Source organism: Corvus brachyrhynchos, unplaced genomic scaffold (assembly GCF_000691975.1).
Source record: "Corvus brachyrhynchos isolate BGI_N302 unplaced genomic scaffold, ASM69197v1 scaffold17, whole genome shotgun sequence".
In the NCBI taxonomy this organism is placed as follows: domain Eukaryota; kingdom Metazoa; phylum Chordata; class Aves; order Passeriformes; family Corvidae; genus Corvus; species Corvus brachyrhynchos.
In genome coordinates, this window is record NW_008240046.1 from 14,121,055 (window position 1) to 14,143,010 (window position 21,956).

The 21,956-nt window shown below is 35.1% G+C and overlaps 1 protein-coding gene across 1 annotated transcript in view; it reads right to left on the reverse strand.

Annotated features, from left to right (window-relative positions):
- The window catches only part of TENM3 (teneurin transmembrane protein 3), a 1,268,339-nt gene that overhangs the window by 793,717 nt on the left and 452,666 nt on the right, over positions 1-21,956 (reverse strand). Inside the window, exon 6 of the mRNA XM_017744521.1 lies at positions 20,325-20,490. The gene's annotated coding sequence lies outside the window, so the exon portion shown is untranslated. The remainder of the gene's footprint in view (positions 1-20,324; positions 20,491-21,956) is intronic.

Sequence of the window (21,956 nt, forward strand, 5' to 3'; positions counted from 1 at the left end):
AGGGAAAGAACTGTGCTCTAGAAGTCTGGAGACTGCAAAATAATCTATGCTATGGAAAGATGCAGGTCTAAGCAAATTCTGCTACTCTAAGGGAAGTACCTACGCTTGGTCTGGATACAAAAGAGGTGATAGGACTTTATTGACATCTTTATTAGAAGTGGATTAAGAGTACATTATCTTCTTTTGTTAAAGAAGGCCCATAATATTATCACAGCTGTATATCATTGGCACAAAAGAATAATCAATAAGATATGAAGAAAGATCATGCTGCAATTTTTGCTTAATATATGTTAGCTCACACTACAGTTACCAGTTGGCTACCAATGCACCATTGGTACTCCAACTGTTTTAAATTTAGCAATTTCCATTAAGACACTTGCCCATGCCATCTTCTATCCACATAGTAATAAAAGAGGCAGACCGTATTTCCAATTCTCAGTTTCTCTAAAAGAATGTATCTAAGAAGTTATGTAAGGTTTTGAAATGGACAGTTATGTGACAGAGCTTTGGGTATATATATAAACATCTTGAAGAGTAACAGTTCAGGTGAGAAACTATTATTCTTAAATTTACATAATAAGAATGCCAAGTAGAACCCCTTGCAATGAACTAGAAGAGTTCTTTACAGACTCAGGCTAAGACTCAGAGATGGACTTCTCAAAGACTGTAAAATTTTGAGACACTTCAGGAAGTGCATAATATCTAGCAAAAGTGTGAAAGGAGTTCCAGGTGGTTGTATGGCAAATGTTGAATATGAGGACGTTCAGGGGAAAGCCTCTGTTTCTGCTTGAATTACAGCCAAGTGGACCTTTCATAAGAAAAACAGAGTTAGTGATGATGTTCCCTTACACACCAGACATCTTTGAGAGGGCACTGGCAGTTCCTCGAGTCTTTCAGCTTCTGATGAAAAACAGACTGTTCTCGTAAGGTCATGTCCTCATTACAACATCTAATTTTTGGAGATTTGTTTCCAGAGACAAAGTGTGAAGCTTAAGGAAGAATAGAGGTAAGTTAGCTTCTTTCAGTACATGAAAGTCAGAAATCTCTTTAGGTAAAAGCTTCAGATAGATCCTACCACTTGTCCTTATGGAAAACAGTGCAAAGGAATTAACTATGAGAGTTTGAATCTCAGCTGTCCTTGTTGCAGAGGAGAGATCATAAAGACTGTTTTCAGAGATAAATGCAGAAGACAGCATTCAAAAGATTCAAAAGGCTGTCACATCAGAAGATAAAGGACATGAATTGTTTGTCTTTGACAATAGGCCAACTATTAGTAGCCTAGCATGATTTGCAGGGATTTCTGATGTGAAAACTGAGTGATGGAACATCCTGCAGAGTGTGAGTTGCAAAGCAATCTCCTTTGTGGAAGCACAGGGGTTACTGAACTTCAGCTTAAGCATTTAGATTCTTATATTTTAAATAGGGATTAAACATGAATCACTTTTTTTTTTCAAAATATACATAAGGTTATTGTCATAAAACTCCCATTATCTCTTAAGGGACTTGGTTCTATAGTCTCTAAATACAGTTAAGATTGCATTTGGTCTGAAGTGCATATTGTGAAAAGAGTCTCTGGGAAGATGGCATATCTAGAAGTTGGACTGTATAGCTGTGGGGTACACTAAACAAAGCCTGTTTGACAACTATACTAGGCTTCCACAGGCACTGCAATTTTGACTGGCAAACTGAAAACCTGAAGAACACTTTAAAAAGAGAACATAATGGTTGTTTCTGTAAGAGTGGAGAAGGTAGAGTTCTCTAGTGTATTTTTATACATTTTTAAAATCGAAGACAGACTTTGTAGTGCTGATAGCATAGGTGCCAGGGGACACTTGACAATAACCTTAGTTATTGAACATTGAGATTCTGATTGCTTTGCCTGGGCGGAATTTTTATCACACGAGCTATAGCCCATACACATGTAATCTAAGGGAAATGATTGTTCTTGGTGGGAACATAACAGAAGATCTTGAGGTAGGGAGTGTGGCTGAACACAGATCTGTTGGGTGATAAATGAAGGCTTTTTACACAGAGTAACATGTTCTGAGGAAGTTCCTTCTCAGGGCAAGTGCTGCCACTATAGATCGCACAGTGGTGTCAAAGGCATTGACAGGTGTCCTAGAGACAAATTTACTTTAAAGTAGTACAAAATCAACATGTGTCCTAAAAACCGGTAGGACAAGATCTAAAAAGAACCTATTTGGAACAGAAGCTCTTATTTTTGTAATTAGCAGACCCATTGCCAACATGGAATTGAAACCAATCAAAAAGAAAAGAAAAGCAAAATTACATTAGAAAAACAACAATTCTTTGTAAGCCCTGAAAGAAATAGGTTAACTTTCTTCTTCCTATAGCAGGAGCTTACTGTAGAGAACAAAGAAAATGTCTGCATTTTCTCCTGGCTTAGTCTATCTTTTCTTTTAGATATAGCGCCACAAGAACCTGGGCTCCACAAAATACTCCATGCAGGATCCAGGAAAGAATTGATTAACTCTGTTTTCAGACTAATGGTTTTATTTATAAAGGAAAAAAGAAGTGGTAAGAAACATCCATTATCAACTTACATGATTCCAAGCAAAGCTTAAAGTATGAACTCCTCTGTTCCTGTAAGGCTTGTACTTTTCTTATGTTTGAGACCTGAGTTCCAAGGGTTCTCAGCACTGACAGTCTGCTCTTCTTCAAGACATAGAAATAGAAGAGGAGGAAAAGCTTAAGGAATGAGTCCCTCAAATCCATTTCTACATCAGTTTTGGACAGATGATTTAGTGGCCGATGAACAAATAGCATCTTCGTCAGCACTGCTAGATTTTGGCCTTGCATAATGACAAAAAATGTCAAACGTGCATGCATGCAGGGGCAATATAACTTATGTGCATTGGGGAGTTCTTAGATTTCCTTTGGAGGACTTTTGTGGTCTCAGAAGAATTACAAGGGTGTACTGCTACTAAACAAAGCTGAGTTTAACACATGATGCTATGTTTCTTCTTTCCACATGCTCGTAACTTAACTGAGGAACTTCATGTGGCTTTTGAGGTGGCTCAGATGCCAACATCTCTTCATGTCCTGTTCTAAAGATGGCATGACAGAGTTAAAAGAATGGGTCAAGAGACACCATTATTTTCTCTGACTTCGTCGAAGAAATTGGAGCACGTTTTTGGGGAGGAGGGCTTCAAAGGCTCATACAACATCAAAAACACATGCATGAAGCTAGGAATTTAGTTTGGTTTAAAAGCCAAGATAGGAAAAGAAACGTGCAAGACTGATGGAAAAGTAGGTAGCTAATGCAGAGTCATCAAAGTGCTACAAAGAAACAGTGGACTAGAGCAGACTTCAAGAATCACAAGAAGAAAAGCTCTGATCTGGCCAAGCATTGAGAGGAATTAAGTTGAAACAGAAGCTCTGTTCGTTATGTGGACAGTATGCAAAAGCACGTGGCTTTGATATGTTCCCTCATGGATACAGCTTACAAAAAAACTCTGTGACATGACTAGCATAGTGCTACCCAGAGTCCAGTATCAGTAAACATAAGTAATGTAAAGTTTAGGTAATTTGTCATCAGTTGTTACCTGCAAGAGAGGTATTCCCATGTTTTGTCTTAAGTATTCACACATATAAAAACATCCTTCCAAATGCCTGATTTTGTTCAAGAGTTCCTTCCTTTCTTTCCTATGTGTACCACATCAACACTTTGTCATAACAACACTTAGCAAAACAAAATTTTAAGCTAAATTATAAAAAAAAAAAAATATTTCTTCATAAAATTATACATATCTGTGTGATTCTGCAAACATCAGGCTTTAAAACGACATTCCGTAACAAATAAATCCCGCTGGAAAATTAGTTAACCTTTTCAAAACAAGCAAAAGCAATGCTCTCATTGTGCAGCCTGTAGAAAAAAAAGGAAAATAAAGATTATATGCAGAATTCTAACTACAGATATCAAAATGCCATAACCAGTTTATGGTGTTTGTACAAAAAGATTGTAGGAAGGCAAGTGTTTGCAATTTTTTTATGTTCTTACTTACACTTTTTAAAAATAATTTTTAAAAGTTCTGTAAAAGCAATGCCTATACTATATTCAGATATACTAATACAGTTCATTGAAAGAAATCAAAACTCATTTAAAATGGTAAAAAACCAGGTGACTGGGCTGAACCAGGTCTGTGCTGTAATGCACATCTGGAATTTTGGAGAGCAAGTTGATGAGCTGACTTGCGAAAAGTATGATGGAGTTGACAAAAAACCCAGGACCAGTGACAAGGAATTCATTACGTTCCTTCTTTTGTTTCAGGCTGAATTCTGAAAGCACTGATTACAGTATGGAACATCAACCAATGCATATGATAGTAAGAAAAGAGAATAGATATAATTTTTTTTATATTTTTTCATGAATAATATGGGATGTTCTAATAAAAATTATCCTTGTTACTACATAATAAAAGGACAGTGAAACGAAGAGATTTCCCTAAAGTTGCAAGCAACTTCATAGTAGGAAAAATGCAACTAACACAGAATTAATCCTAAGGAAAGTTATACACAACATGATACACAGCACTGCAGAACCCATTTTTAGTGTCAAGGAATTTTAATTTATTACCAATAGATTAGGAATTCATATAAAAAGGGATTAATGTAGGTAGGTAACATTTATTTGAAACTGTATGAAAGTCACATGTTCAAAGATATTTAAGTTCAGAGCTGCTATTTGATCAGAGAAGACTTATGCAGACAATATTAGGGAAAATCGGAAAATGAGAGAGACACTACAACTGATACTACAAGTTATGGAATGCCTGCGTTAGGCATGCAACACATGAAAGCATGTGTTATATACAAATTTTGCCTACAGTGCTTAAAAAACAAGTATTTTTGGTCTGATGAACATCAATATGTCATGAAGGTGTCTTATGATATTTGGATTTAATACTTGTTCAGACATTACTATTAAGAGGTGCAAAGTTTTTACCAGGGTGGCTCAATTTTCTTCGTTGTTAAACATTTCAGGTTCTGTTTTTTATCGACTATCTGAATTGCAGTACTAGGAAAATCACTCAATTTCTGATGCTCTTGCTAGTTAACACCTTTTGTACTGCAGGGCAGAAGTACAGAAATTATGTATGTGTACTTACTGGCCTTTATTTAACAGTTCATTTTGGTGCATATATATGAATTTTTACAGCACTTGAAATTACCAAAGCAAACCTAGTTTTTTGATTCTTCATATAATATTTGTTCTAATTCTGTAGCAGCTTCATTAGAGGAGTAGTTGCAAGCTTCTACTAAATTATAGTTAATATTTTTTGTTGTGTCCACAGAAACACATATTTTTTTTTGTTTTCTTTTTTTCCAAGGAAAGACAGACTGAACTGCAACTTCTAGCCATTGGTAAAAGACTATGTATAAACTACAGAAATAGTTTAAAATGAAGCTCTCAATTTTAATGTTTTTTCTTTTTTGTTTTTTTCCTTGCAGCAAAGAGTCATATCAGAAGGATTATTTCCTCTCTATAACACTACAGAAACATCTAGGTGAAAAATTACTGTCTTTTTCTCTCTTTTCAATCTTTGTCTTAAGTAATCACACATATAAAAACATCCTTCCAAATGTCTGATTTTGTTCAAGAGTCACTTCCTTTCTAAATTACATGAAACTTGGTTCTTCCCACATAGAGATCAGGAAAAAAAAGAAACATTTCCTTTTTTTTTTCACTTTTGCAGGTGGAATGGGTAAATGAAAGAAATGAAATAGTTCAAAAACATGCAACTGTGGACAATAACTGAAACAACCAAGTTCTCCTCTAGTAGATTTAATTTTATTTGTTATTTCCTTTAAAACTCAAATATTGGTCAGGATGGGACTTCTAAAACCACAACTCTTATATTTCTAATTGGGTGGTTATATTGTCTTTAGCACAAGGCACAGTGGGTGAATTTCATTTTCACTGAGTGGTTTTATAAGGGCTAAAAGGACTCCTGTCCATAACTCGCATATTATCAATACTTCTGCTGGTATTTGAAGGTATTACATGACCATGGTTAAAACTAAAACTATTGGAAATGCTCACAAATTATAGCCACAATAGTGATATGTGAGAACAGCCTCACTTGACACAGTCTGTCTTTGATACCTCTGGTAAATCAAGAAGAGTCCACTGTCACCTCAAGAAAATGAGGTACCTTGTATTCTATCCCTTTTTGGGATGTATGGATTGAAAGAGTTAATGCATCCCTAGAGCAACCAGACAAAAGAATTATCTTTTTTCTACTACATGAAGAAACTGTATTTGTCCATGGATATGCTTATGCCCAAACATTGGAGAGGCCTTATGCAGCTTTTCTCTTCACATTTCTGCTGTCCAGGCAACAAAAACAGTAACAGTGGTAAAAAATAATTTAGGTACTTATATTTAGGTACTATGGCTTATAGCATAGTATTCCTAAAAACACTCAAGGAATCTTAAACACATCATAAAGGAAACTGAGCCTTGCAAAGATTATATCCTTTGCAAAGCGACAGAGAAAGCTGGAACTACTTCATTCATAAGGGCAGAGCACAATCTGTTCTTTCCTCTCTGAATTGAAGGTCAATTTGGATTTCAATCAGTTTGAAATCATAGTTTAGATATAGATTCTTTAGGTTTCATGCTCTAGAACCTTTAAGATCACTCAATATTATTAATATATAATTAAGTGGCTTTTCTTCTTAATTATAAACAAAAATGGTAATTGTGTCCACAAGCCTATGGTCAAGCTGTGAATGTGACAATAATGCAGTTTCCGTGTGCCTCATCTCTCCCTCCCTGCTCTTTATCCAGTAATACAGTACAAAATCAAAGAAGATCATTCTGTATCTGAAAGCAGCAGTAATATCCAGCTGAGTCAAAAGAAAACTCCATTGGGCTGGTAGACTGGTGGAAAAAGGCTGTGTGTATGTTGTCTCCACACCGAGTCAAATTTTATTCTGACAGAAAAGAGTTGAAAAACCAAGAGACATTTTATCTCTCTTTTGTTCACCCTGAGAACCTACCGTTCTCTGCTAAATACATTACGCTCTGTTCTTTGCTATAAATAATATAAATGCTTTAAAAAAATTAAATCAAGCTAAAAGACCACAAGAGGATAGAAGAAAAAGAATAAATTACAGTATTTGGAAAATTTTGAAAATAACTTACAAAGTTAAATATATCTGTGCTTACACTCCTATTGCCAAGGAAGTAACTTACAGATGTAAATATTGAAGGATGCATCATTTAGTTTTCAGTCATGAAGTAAGATGTTTTAGTGGCAAGTAGGAGACATTAGATGGTAACTAGGTAAAAGTAGGACAAATGACCAAACAGATATATATAAAAATACCATTATTAAACTGTCTTGATCGAGATCTCAAATTAATCCTGTAGAAAGTAAATTAATGTATCTCATCACATGAAAGACACTGATTCATTTACTGTTACTTTGAATGTGCGTATGTCTCCTGAAAAGTAATTTCCTAAATCTGTATTGTGAACTGGGATAGATCACTGCTTCAGAAAATCTGGTCCATTAGAAGCATAGAATTGACTTCTTCCTATTGCTATAGCAGTCATCAACTGTCAGTTTTTTAAAAATAAAGTAATTTAAGCCAAAGGAAAGAGAGAAGTGAAAAAAGAAGAAGCAGAGAAGGTAGAGAAAACAAAAAGTATTCTTCTACACTGCATGACAAGGCACCTTCTGAATTATAAGATGCAATGCATTAGATTTGCTCAATGGAAATCTTTATGTACTTATATACTCTGGATTTTGATCCTTTTTCCTCTCCTCTCTACTTGAGCCATACAAGTATCAGACCTAAGTTCTGTAGCAGAACTGTTGCAGTTTGATTTATTTGCTGCATACAGTCACAACCGCACATCTAAAAATCAGAGATAAATATTATTAGTTTTCAGTGTATGGCTTAGTTTTAACCTGTTTTGAATTCAGACACTTCAACATCTGCAGTGAGTTCTGAAAATTTAGAAAAGATTATTTTTTTATGAAAGAGAGAAGTCACATTTTCAAATTACACTACTATACTAATAATGCATAGGAATTTTCTAGCTATGTTTTAGATAACAGCCTGTTTCGTAGTATTGTTAAGAATACTAAGAAACTGCAATTTTGTCATCAAGGAAAGTTCACACATTTTAAAAGGTGCTTGTTTTCTAAATGATATGTCACAAGCATCAGCAAGTGACCGCTGTGAATTTTAGTAGTAAGTGAACATGGCTCTGCTATTCCAAAGGGTCAATGTAAAACATGTAAGTCCTCACACACAGTGACTACCATTAAAACATGAGCTCTGTTTGCCGAGTGTAAGTGATGTGCCAGAGTGTTTTGAGATCAGAGGAAATGGACTATCTCTAAGACCAGCTACCTGTAACTGAAGCTTCCTTCTGGCCTTAAGCCCCACTCTTCTGGACTGACACTGCCTGAGCAACTACACCAGTACGCGACACAGCTTGGGAAGCCTTAAGCAATACTCAGACTTATGTTGGATAACCAGCAGAGATCTGTAGAACATGTTGAAGAAGGATGTACCCCAAAGCATACCCCACTACCTTGAAAATGATTGCTGTTAAAGAAAGTTGTGGCTTAAGAACCACACTGTAAGACAGTGAGATACAGTTTAAGTAGAACTGGCTGAGTATGGTCTCTAATAGTGAACGAACACTTCTAGGCAAATTTCTCCAGGTAATTCAATAATGTCACTTCCCTTTTCTGGGAAATGGCAACTCAACAGACAACAGCCTCCTGCAACACTGGGAAATAAATTTGTGGGGAGACAAGAAGGTACTTTAAAAATATGATAGTGCTAATATCATTATTAATTCTGTTATCCATAATGCTTATGAAAAAGAACAGAATTTAAAATTAATAAACTGTTCAAATTCAAAGATCAGTCATGTAAAAAGATTCCTACTGAAACTGCTGTATAAGGGTAAGTATGAAGCAGTGGATTGTCACTGGAGAACTAAGCCAATATATCCTGCTCTGCTTGCAAAGCCTTCAGTATGTTCCCATCCAGGGAAAAGAAAACGGCTTCATTTCAGAGGTACTATGACCAGTTTTATAATTTCATAAAGATTATGAGCTATTTATAGCTAGCAAACAAGGGAATCAAAACTAACTGTGTTCATTAGGTTGAAGCAACAAAACTACCAGAGACAGTTGAAAATATCCTTTTCTAACTTCCGCAAACGTAAGTGCCAATGTTTCTGAAAGAATAGCTTAGTTTAAAATTTCACAGTTGAAGAGAAGAGCATGACACAAATATAATTGGGTAATCAATGTTCCAACATAAGGAGTTTTAATCTTCTACTTAATTTTATTTAAAACAGTATGTTCATAACTATAAAATGATCTTCTCCAGATTAGATAACTGAAAATTTAAATAAAACAGATAATGAAAATTTGTTCAAAATCAAAAAAGCAGATTGTGTAATTTCTTTACATAAATCATTGGTTTTCTTTTCAAGACTAATTATGTCAGTTACGTAAACAGCTCGAAATGCTCTTAACCTATTTCTCCAATACATTTGTTAATGAATATACATACTTATTCTTGCAGTCTAAATTAATTTCTAATATTAGTTTTCAATCCATAATGATAATTAACAATATTGATCCAGTACCTGGCTATACACATTCCTAAAGTTGTCATTAAAATGATGAGAAAGCACTGTAAAATATTGAGAAGGACTTTGCAACAGCTATAGCTAAGCTACAGCAGCGTTAGCTATGACATAGCTGAAATACAAAAACATTTACTTAGGTTCCCACAAAGTTAAAATAGTCCAATCTAACATGAGAGAAGGCACTTCGAATAGAAGCTGTGGACTACCCTGCCCTTGATGAAACGACACTGCAGAGAACTGTGCTTTTAATGGCTGCCTTTTACTTGTTTCCTTTTGCAGTCACAAATTAATAAGCACAAGCAAATAACAAAACAAATATGAACTGAACATAAGGGATTGATTTACAGCAAAATAAAAAGCAATAGCTAAGCAAGAGAAGAGTAGTTGCCTTGAAGCTGTACTGTCTGCCAGTGAGAAACAGCAGCAGCTCAAGTTGCAGTTCAGAGAGACTTTCACAAATGACACTGGCCCACCTGCTGTATGTCATTTTACAGCAATTCCACAAGCATTTGAATACAATGGAATACTCATCATCTTCATGTAAAATGCATGGCAAAAGTCCCTCTACTTAAATTGCATAATACCATGAGAAGGAATAAGGTAGGTGGCTTTTTTCTACAGTTTGTATAAAAATAAAACAGCTAGAAATCCTACACCTAACTTCCTTAATATTGTTTATTTGGTAGGATTTTTGAATATTGAAGCATAAAATGGAAATATGGGGAAATTGTATTTCCAAATAAAACAAAATGACAAAAATAAAGAAAGCCTTTTAAAATAAAGAATACCTTTTAAGTGCATAACAAAAAAATAAACCCTGCTTTACCCTGTGTTTATCAAGGACACATCCTGTGAAGAATCTGGGGGCCTGTAGGACGAAAAAATATTGAAGTTGGGAAAGGAGCATTTCTAAAAGATGAAGATAAAAATGAGCCATTATGGTCATATTTTGCAGTATGGAATCTATTAATGAATCTTAAAACTTGTTCAGATGAAAGAAAAGTGGGAACTGTGATTATAGTAAGACCTTTGAAAATCACCAAAGACTGAATCTTAAGTCTACATGGTAAATGGTAGAAGCTATAATAAAGAAATTCCTTGTATTCCCACAGATATACACAAGGTAAAGATAGAAATTTATGATTCAGGAAGGAGGGGGTCAAAGAGGACACCTTCCCACTATGGAGTCACGAAGGGAGGGTAAACAAACCTTTATTCTAAAAATATCACTACCTTATGAAAATAACTTGAGAGTAAAGTTTCCAAGTTTTTGAGGAAGGAGTGAGTATATGTTCTATGAGGAGAATATAAGAAGCTCTCAATGTTCTTCCTCTGTCTCTCTCAATGCCAAGTCCTGGAACTTCTAGACCACTGATCACAGAACATTCTGAGTTGTAAGGGACACACAAGCGTCACGGAATCCAACTCTTAAGTGAATGGCCCTTACAGGGATTGAACCCACACCTGTGGTGGTATCAGGACCATGCTATAAGCAGCTGTCATATCCGATCGCAAAACAGAAGGAGAGTAACAGGTGAGGGTATACAACCCTGTGCCCCACAGAGCTACTATTGTCACAAACCATCTGAAAACAAACTGGCTGCTCTATTTAAACCATTTAAGAAATTAAAAAATAATTAACTTCAGAGAAATTAAAAAATAATTAGCTTCACAAATTAAAATTAATAGTTCCTCCTTTTCTATATACCTACTATACTACATCTTTGTAGCACAAAATGACTGCCTTATATGTGGAATTATTATCACACCATGACAGACGTGAGGAGGGAAGATCCATTCAGTTTTGATGTAGAGAGGTATCAATGCTGAATTTTCTGTTACCTTCTACATTCTATTTTTGCTACATATTCAAATAATAGTAATGCAAAAATCCACATCTCGGCTCTCTATGAGAAACTGACACTAATCTTTCTTTAAGACAGCTTCAGATTCCTTTGTTCACTTCTGTGTAACATAAAATTTTTGATTTTTTTATACTAGATTTTACTTTACAGTAAAGACTTAAACCATTTTGGTATTTAAAAACAACAGAATATAATCAGATTACTGAGAATTTAGAAGTGCATTCACATCCCATACTTTACATGCATTTTTAATAACCATTTGTTATTACTGTTCTGTAATATGGAAATCCATATTATTGTTAATATTGCACAAATTCACAGCTAATCACATTATAGTACCAAAGGAACAATTATAGTATGTGAATGTGTATAAAGATTAATATACATATCCTAATAAATCTCAGCTGACCCATTAATGTATAATGGGCCCAAAGGAGGCCTCATATCCTAGGTATATAAATGGCACATTTCTTTCCCCCTCCCCTCCTTTCCTCATTTTGTTTTATATGTACAAACTGCCATAAAAAGGAAAATTAAGCCATACGAAACCACTCTGAAACATCAAGAGGCTAATCAAAAGCACAAACCACTTTCTTTTATTATTATACTACAAGAACCATGCTAATATTTGACATGCATGTACAATGAGGTGGGGTTTTTTTCCCTCTTCCTTTTGAGAATAAGGCTTCTGAAGTAGTGGACAGGCATCCATCCCACTTGCACTCTGCAATGAATAGCTGCTACAAGTGGGTTAAGGGAGGAACTTTCAGTTTTAATTGTAAATTATAATAGCTTGTTCTTGGTTTAGGGGTGATACCTCCAACTGTTTCAATTAAATCTCTTGTAGTTTAAAATGAAAGAAAAAAAGAGACAAATGATCCTTTTTGTTATGTAAGATATGCCTTACAATATCACTACACAGTGACAACTCCTTGTCCTCCTGTCACATCCTGTCCCTTAGACCATGCTGCAGAAAAGCAATTTTCTGCCTCAAAAGCACTCTATTTTTTAAGTTTGTCTCTGGGCAATTTTCAGGTCTACTAGAGCTGCACAACTGTATACAGATGAGAAAGACCCAAAATAGGGCAATTTATTTGATTCCTCCTCTTCAAAACATTTAGCTGAGATTGCATATCCAACAGAGAAACCCCAACAAGAATATTCAGAGATGACCTGCAGTGACACACATCTTTTTTCAACAAAAAATTTGCATTAAACATCTTCTCCAGACTTCTCAGATAGTCTAGATTTGACTTTTGTTTAATATGACCTTTAACACAAATATTTCCCAGGATATTAGCAGCTAATTTCTTTTTTAAAGGAGGTAGCAAGAACTGGTCAGTTAAATAAAACATGGATGGAGTTTTTCAGAGAAAGAATTTTTTTTTTTTTTAGTGGGCCTATTATTTAATTTCTTTTTTTTTTTAATTAGAAAAAAGATGTGCATTCATTTGAATCCAGTTTCTCTCTTGTTAGAAAGGAAAGAAACACTTGGATGGGAAAATACATCCTCCAAATGTTCAGCTCCTGGTAACTTAGCATTTATCAATGCCTGAAGCTAGTTTGACCTCAGTATTCCCCTGGTACAGCTCTGCCCTAACACAGTAAGGGCTCTTCTCCATAGAGCAAAGGCCTTGCCTTTATAACCATCCACAAGCTGAAAACTACTTTGCCTGCACAGAAGTTTTTAAGGAATTAGGACAGCTTCAAGACTGGGACCTTAGTTTGCTATGAATGTAACATTCACTAATGTATCCTCTGAGGCAAAAACATGACAATAGTTTTGAAACTTTCCATGGAGCTAGGTGAATTTTCAAATCTGAAAACAAATAAACCACAGGTTCCTCAGTGTTCAAACTCATGTTCACATTTGCTACATACAGTTTCCAAAATTTTAAACCAGACTGATAGCTCATTTAGCCCTGAAGACATAAAATTATATGTTTAATTTCTCTATTGTTGTCTTTCTAATTGAATGATACGTACACTTAATTTCAGCATTTCACACTGACATAGAAATCAATTATGTATTAAAAATCACTATTAATATTGGCGTCAGAAAATAATACAGCATAAAATATGTCTATAACCTTATATGGTTCTGATTAGTAGACTAGACCCCATCAGCTAAAGCATGAGTTTTCTTTGTTAATACATTAAAAACCTTTAGTATGTATGCATTTTGAATTTTTATTTACCTGGCATGTGAATATATTTAAAAATTAGCTGAAACGGAAACAGCTTTTTTTTTTTCCTAAGGCATAGAAATAGGTTTGGGTTGGAAGGGACCTTAAAGAGCATCTTGTTCAAACCCTCCTGCCATGAACAGGGACACTTCCCACTAGACCAGGTTACTCAGAGCCCAGTCCAGCCTGGCCTTGAACACTGCCAGGGATGCAGAGCCCATAACCTCTCTGGGCAGCTTGTTCCAGTGCCTCACCACCCTCACAGTAAAGAATTTCTCCCTACTATCTAATCTAAACCTGTCCTCTTTAAGTTTGCAGCCATTAGCCCTTGTCCTATCACTTGGCCATGAAGACAGAATCTGGCTCCTCTTGTGTCCGTCCGAATTTGTCTTTTATACTGGCCCACGGAGTCTGTGCGAGCACACACCAACTGGATTGCATTGGAGATAAGAGATTGCATTGGATATAGCAGAATAGAGAATTTGATTGAGGGCAAATCAGATTTCCAGATATACTTAAATTCATGCTTTAAATTACTGGGAGAAAAATTTATCATATATTGCTGTGGACACATAAGAGGAGAAGAAGACCTTTACAATTTAGTTCTTTGTGTCTGCAAGTGCTGATGTTGCCTTAGCACATCTTATACTCAGTTCCTTGAGCTAGGACTGTAAAATGTGGTAATGAAAACCTTGCAAGTGGCTAAAGTGTGACACTAAAAGAAGAATATAACTCTTTTAAAGTACCTTAGTCCCTGATGTCTGCTTTAGACTGCTTGAATATTTAGCTGTGCAAGAAATTCATCAATCTAGATGTAGCTGGCTGGCAAATGTTCAGTTTGGTAGCTGGTTGCTGTCAGTTGGTCACAGCCCACTGATGATTCGAAAGTCTAAGTGCAAACTGATGCCCTATTCATTTTGGTTTAACAGTAATGCAAGGGCTGTGTCAATAAGAAGTTACAAGGAATAATAGCACCAACTGGTATTAACAAAAACCCAAACTCCTTGGCCCTAAATTCCTCATTTTTGCCTATTAATTGCATTCTATGTGTTTACATACTTTTGCTGTTTTGGTATGGATAACTAGAATACATTCAAAATCAGAAGAATATCATTTACACCAAAGAGTCACAGGAATTACTTCACAGCAAATATGATCATTGCCAGTCCACTTTGAAAATATACATGTAAAGTTTCTTTAATGAAGTCTTACATAGTCAAGGGTCCAGAATGCCTTTTAATCATACTTTTGAGAAGCAAACAGAAAAGCATGAACAGAAAAGCTGTATACCTGACAGAAAGAGACTGAGTACTGAAGAAAAAATGCCCTAATTGAATGATTCATGTCCCTGACATGAATCCCGGGATTCATGTGAAGTAAAGTGCACTGTAGGATATAGAAGATATCTTTTTTCCTAACAAGTAAGGTTTAAAAAAAAAAAGTTGAAAAAGTGTATTTGCATCCAAAGGCTTATATCCATAACATACAAACCCAAATAAAATCTTAATTCTATTTTATGTGAGTTCTAGGTAACCTTTGTTAAGTCAATATTTTCTATGTTATAAAAAAATCAATCTCTTAAGTTGAAAGGTCTTTTTCCAATGACTCTTCAGTAAAAAATGTATGAGCAGTCCTTAAAACTGAGACTGGGACCTCTCCCTTCTCAACGGAGACTGGAATAACTGCAAGGCTGCAGTTGTGTTCCTTCTGATCCTTCTATTCCCTTTTATTTTCTAAAGTTTCTCAACATTAGTGATGAACAGAGGAGACTTCCTTAAGAATGGTGTCTAGACTGTGTGTCTAAATGGACCTTGCTCAGAAGCCTGATTCCCTTACGATCCTCCTAGTGGGACAGCCAGTGCCTGACACCAGAGACACACAGACTGACACAGCAAGGACAGAATTCTAAGGCTATGAATGGCAACTGAACTAAAGCTTTAGTTATTAATATGGGCACCCTTAACCTTGTGAATGTTCTCACATTTACTCTACTTCTAGTCTGCTGCAACTCTTGCTCTGACAAAGATGCCTCTTTGTAGCCCAAAACTATGAGATTTGTGGCATATCTCTTATCCCCACACTTAGGGCATTACTCATTTTAGCATCTTATGCTGAAACTTGTCACTTAGTTCACAGCACATAATAGAGTTGGGTGACAGTCCAAGTACCAGATGCTTGAAACTTAAGTGATGCCATCATTCTCTGTGGTACTCATATACAAGTCCCTTATTAAAGTCACCATAAAATCATAAAATTCACAGTTTCATAAGTACAAATCTTTAGTTAAAAATGCATCTAATCTGAACTAAAATGAAAATAAGAATCAAATTTGTTACAGACATAAAATAGAAAGCGAAAAGTGAAACAAACAACAGAAAACAAAACAAATTTATGAAATATCTTTTCTTCCCTCCTCTTGCAATACGGTATCTGAATAACAATGACTTTATTTCAACTTTGCTGTGTAATTGCAACCAAGTAACAAGAATATATGCATAATAACTTTGACCTGGATGTTTGAATAGCATATCAGACAGCTACTGAATTACCTGAAAGTATCACCACATGAATAGCTTGTGATTCCTAAATGCTGTCACTCAAAAGGCTTTTGGCATCTCTTCAGAGCCCTCTCACTTACTTCCTTTACACAGGAGTAAACTTAGATTGCCTCAGACTTTCATACAGAAAATAACAACACAATAACATTCACATCTTAAAGTTGTTCTTGTACTCAAACAAATCATATAATCAAAATTATATTTACCTTAGAAAAGGAACAACTTATCTTCATGATTTCCATCTGTGCATACAATTTCTTCTATTTTGTTTGCGATGTGCTAAAATTAATTTTCGTGACACATCTGAGGAATTTCAGATGTGTTATTCAAGTACTTCCCAGCATTTTTGTGATTTTATATTAATATTTTGATGACTCAGAATTATTTATTAATTTCTTTCATCTTCAAACATTTCATGTAAACAATCACTAACAAGTCTTCTCAATACTTATTGGTTAATTAGACTTGCATATAAGCGTTTGGGATGACCTAGCTAAATAATCACTGTAAAATCTCAAGTAAACATCAGTAATTCACTTTAATATATTTTTTAATTTAAAAACCTTGGACAGGGGGAATAATTTTGTTTTATCTGCTATTTGAACAAACAAAAGATCCAAAAAGGAATTAAGAATCATAGTATCATTCACAAAAATTTGCTGTTTAATTAAAAAAACCCCAATCATTTGTGGAAAGTTTTTTTTTACTGAGCTGTCCCTTAATCCCAATGGCAGCATGGGGATCCCAGCTATTTCTTGTATCTTTTCTAATGCCTGCATATTTTAGCCTTACCTAAGGCTAAAATTGCAGTCTGTATGTATGTCCTAACTCCCTTCACTTAGCAATTTTTTAGCTGGGTGATTGTCAAGTGCTAAGCAAATCAGAGAAAAAAAAGCAAATCTTAAAGATAATTAAGACTCTTACAAGTTTCAAGGATGGAGATCTAAATTAATATCCCCAGGGACAGGAACATGGATAGGAGATGGCTGGGCTACTCAGCATTCAGGGAGGTGCAGACTAAGCACAGCTCTATTGTTTCTGAGGCAAAGAGAGTAATAAGGGGAATAGGGAAATCAGGGTTGCAGTTGAAATTGGTGACCTTAGAGTACAAAGAAAACAAGATTTCCAGAGGAAAGCTGGCTTTATTAGTTCTACCTCCTTAAGCATCATGTTTCTGCTACTTGGCAGACTATGCAACTTTTCCATGATTCCAGTTACATCAGATTCCTAAGAGTTTAGATACAAGAAAAATAAAAACAAAAGAAAAACCATATAGATTGAAAGAAAAATGTACATTCTTTTAAAGCAAAGTCATTTACTTAGGGGAGAACAACACTATTTAATGACAGTTTATACTTCTGGAAGTTAATGCACTGTGCAGATTCAATTGATATTTGAACCTAGTTGCAAGGAAGTGTCCTCATAAAGTTTCGTATGTGGTTCAGAGCTACAGGTTTCAAAAGGGTAAACTTGCCTTTAAAAGTTCTGTGTTAGAACTTACACTGGATTTTTTACCAAACTCCTGATAAATAGTTGGGGCTTTAAGAAAAACCAATAAATTAATCACAGGTGGATGAATCCCATTGTGACACAATAGGCTAAAACCAAAATGTGTTTAATCCCACTTTCTTCACATAGAGGGAATATTTATATTTATGCAATATTTAATATATTTATTTATCAATGTATGCCCCTCAATTTTTTTTTCATTAAGCCCTCTTACCCTTTGTAAAATGCCACATTTGAACAAAATATCAAATATGTGCAAAATGCAATAATGGCAGAAAATTATTGAATCTAGAACCATCTGGTAGATCACACTGAAGTACAGGGTTGTATGAAAGAGCAATTAAAACAGCAAAATATAATATTACAAATTATTGCATACTTGGTCACTTCTTTGTAATGTGAATATAGCCAAAAGTAAAAAAGCTATCTTTTTTTTATATATATAACAGATATTTTATGTACTGATAAATGGTAATGATTATATTTGATCCTGTCTGGTAACATCCTGACTTCTGCAAACCTGCTGCACTCTCTTAGTGAGGATAATGCAGTTGCTGTGGTACCAACAGAACTTGTGATCACCCAATTACCTGTTTTTAGTATACCAGCTGCTCTTGCAAGACTTCAAAAAGTGTCATTATAACCTAAAATAATGAGTTGTGAACTGTATACCTATACTTGGAATCTGGCATGGAAAGAAGAAAATCAGGGTCCTTAATTGTTGAACTGTGTATAGTTCAGTCCTGTCCATTTTAAAAGAAAGCAGCTACATATGCAAAATACCATAGTATGATCAAACAGCAAGTTATTCCATAAAGCTACTGTAAATCTACACAACATGCTCTGAAGATATAAAAAAAGAGTTGACAGAGAAGTTTAAAATGGAAACACAGTTAAAGAAGGCCTTTCTCAAAAGATGAGTGTTCTCTCATTGTTTCATGTTTTCAGTGGTATGCAACCTTATCATCATACGTGACCAAACTAAATGTTATAGTATGTGGGTTTGAGTGCCACAATGTTACTAGATGAAAAGCTGTAGAAAGTGTATTAATACATTTCTTTTTTTGGAACTGTTATTACAACGATCCCATCCAAGACTGAAGACCTATTTCAGCTCTAAGAGATTTGCACAAATCCTCAAAACCAATCCTGATACTGATTTACCTGTGTACCTGTACACAAATGCAAACCTCCAAATTACTAAGTAGCCACTACTCCATCACATAGTTGATACAAAAACAAAGAAAGAACATTGATAGAGCATACACATTTATGCAATTCTACTAATTTTTTCCCCTCTTCTTTCTCTTCACTGTGTTGCCTGATTACTAGTAGTCACAGAAATTAGTGACAATTCTAACACATAGTTGAGGAACTTATAAATAGCAACACTGTTCACTCTTTAAGCAGAGAGATACAGTAGGTACACCAGCCCTTCCATTTCCTGAAAATGTTCCATTAATGAAGGGCATTATTTTATTAGGCTGATGCCTAATGCTTTTATTAATATTTCTTTTGAAGATGCTCTGGTCCTTTAAACTGATGTACTTCAAGTACACATACGGTTAAGAAAAAAAATAAAGAAAAAATCAAACATTACTTATATAGTCATAAATGATACATCACAGTTGTCTGGATAGGAGATAATTGCAATAACATAGTTAATACTGAATGACAGCTGTCTAAGTGCTTTTCTTGTCCATGGCTTAGTTTTAATACATGTAACCAACACTTAAATAATTTGCAGTCTTAGATCTTGCACTTATTTACAGCTTCCAAACTGTTCCAAGCAAGGTTAAATATTTTTTGTATCTGTGCATGTACTTTATATTGTTATGTTTTACAGTCCTGTAACTATTCCTGAGCCATGGGTGACTATTTCACTATCTACCCATCTGGTTTCAAGACTGAAAATCTTTTTGTCTCAAGCAGGGTAAATCTGCTGTGATAGCCTCAAATGACCTGAAAAGTTTTTTCAGTACTGAACTATGTAACTTAGACAGCCTTGTGGAACTACTAAAGTTATAACATCTTTGCTGGACTGCCCTAAAGGTATCAGAATTTCTGCAGTGCTGTGATTTCACTCCAGGCATACTTCCCCAACCAGAAAGATCCCAGAACACAGCCTCTAATTATCTTCCTTAATTCCTGCACTTGGGAAACTTACTTCTTGCCATAGTTGGGGTGTTATGATAAATTCATAGCATCCCACAACACTTAGCCATGAGAAAGTAACAGGAAGAGAGGAGAGATTCTTGTGTGCTGTCAGGAAATATTTCTCTCTGCAAACCAGTATTTTGAAAGACTGGTTATTATAGTTTGGATAGTTAGGACATGGCAGTGTTCTATAAATGCTTGTAAGTCCAGAGAAATAAGTGATGCTAAATAACTCAAGTTATTATTTAAAGAAGGGGGAAAAAACACTCCACAAGCCACATCTGCATATGTAGGGTTTTTTGAAACTTGGAGAAAATGGAAACCCCTCAGGTCAACATAGCTTTCTGAAACAAGTTTCTTTGCACCAAGGAACTGCTTTCCCCATGTGGTCACTCACCAATATTTATGAGGGAAGGTCACTTGGAATGCCACCAGCAGATGAAAAAACAGGAAGAAAGGAGGGGTTTTCTGTCTTCACTGAGCTGGGTGATTCTGCCAAAGTGATAGCCGACATTGACATTACACAAGGGAAAGGTTGTCGTAGTCTCACAGTCCCAGCTCTGCTGCAGAAACAAAACAAAACAAAACCAGAAATAAAAAAATCATAAGTGTATACTTTTCAAATAAAAGTAATGTCAAAGCATTAGAAGTCTGATCTCTGGAATATAAATAACACTATAATTTTGGCTTTGAAACAGCTATCTCAAATCTACTTTAAAAATAAGATTTAAAAAGACCCCTAAGAAATCAAATGTTCTTCCATAAAATTAATCAATCATTTTAAGGGTTTAGTGGAAAGAAACAGCCACAAACATCTTATGTGCTCAGTTGGTGGTAGAAGGCAGACAAAAATTACAATTCTGATAAAAATGAGGAAAAGCTGAGATTTCAAGTGAAGATTGCATGCACAATATATGACAGGGAATGACAGGAAATTTTATAGATGAATGTGCCTATAGCTGAACATGGCCTATGGAAAACTTAAGGGAAAATTGAAGGATTAATGAGAGATCCCTATTTATTTTTTTATTTATTTCATTTTCTTAGCATCTGTGTGAATTATTACCTATACGTCTTATACGTCCTAAAAGAAAAAACTGTGATGAATAAATAAACAGCTCTAGAAATCTTCAATAGGGTCCTTTACCTTGCAGGGAATATTATCACTGGCTTTTGATACAATTTCTGCTGCAGGGAAAGACTTTCAAAGCTCAGAATGCTGAAGTATTGCCAGGCACTCAAAGACCCCCTGCTGTGCGCGTCAAACTAAGAAATCTCTCTGAACTTGTCGAATTAAAAGTCATCTCTCTCTCTCTGCAACCCCTGCATGAGCTGGGAAGCTCTGTCCTCATTTTTTTACGCCTTCCACGATAAACAAATGGAGCCTGAAGCATCTTTATTCTTTTCAGGCACATAATTAAAATTCTTTTAAAAATGTAATTGAAGGCAATGAATTTCAAAAGGAGGTTCTAGTTAACAACGAGGCTAGAACAGTTTCAGTAGACCATACTACTTCACCATTCAATTTTCTTTCAAAGGTAAAAGCAAAACAGTTTGCTATGATCCTGGGTGTATTTTTTTTCTTTTTTTGAATTTTGTTTGTACATCAGTAGGTTGCACCAAACCTAAACATCTCAGCAGGATTTATGCTTTCTGGAATGTCATAAGACTTAATTATTGGAAGAGCAAAGAGAAGTATACTATCAAAATATGAACAAAGCAGAAAATATTCTTGGTTTCTCAAAATCATGATCTATTTACCCCCTAAAAATTTAAGAATATACTTATTGAAGTATTTGTATTTTCTTGGCAACCCTCACTCATTCATCCAAATAACTGTAAATGTTCACAACCTTGCAAACTTTAAAAAATCGGATAATGCATAGAATGTTACTTTTCTGTGATGACTATTGCTTTAAAACATTGTAATGATTGGTTACAATAGGCATGTTTGATGTTGCCAAGAAAAGAGCAATTGCTGATATAATTAATGATTTCAAATGAATATAAAGGGAACAAAAAACTATCT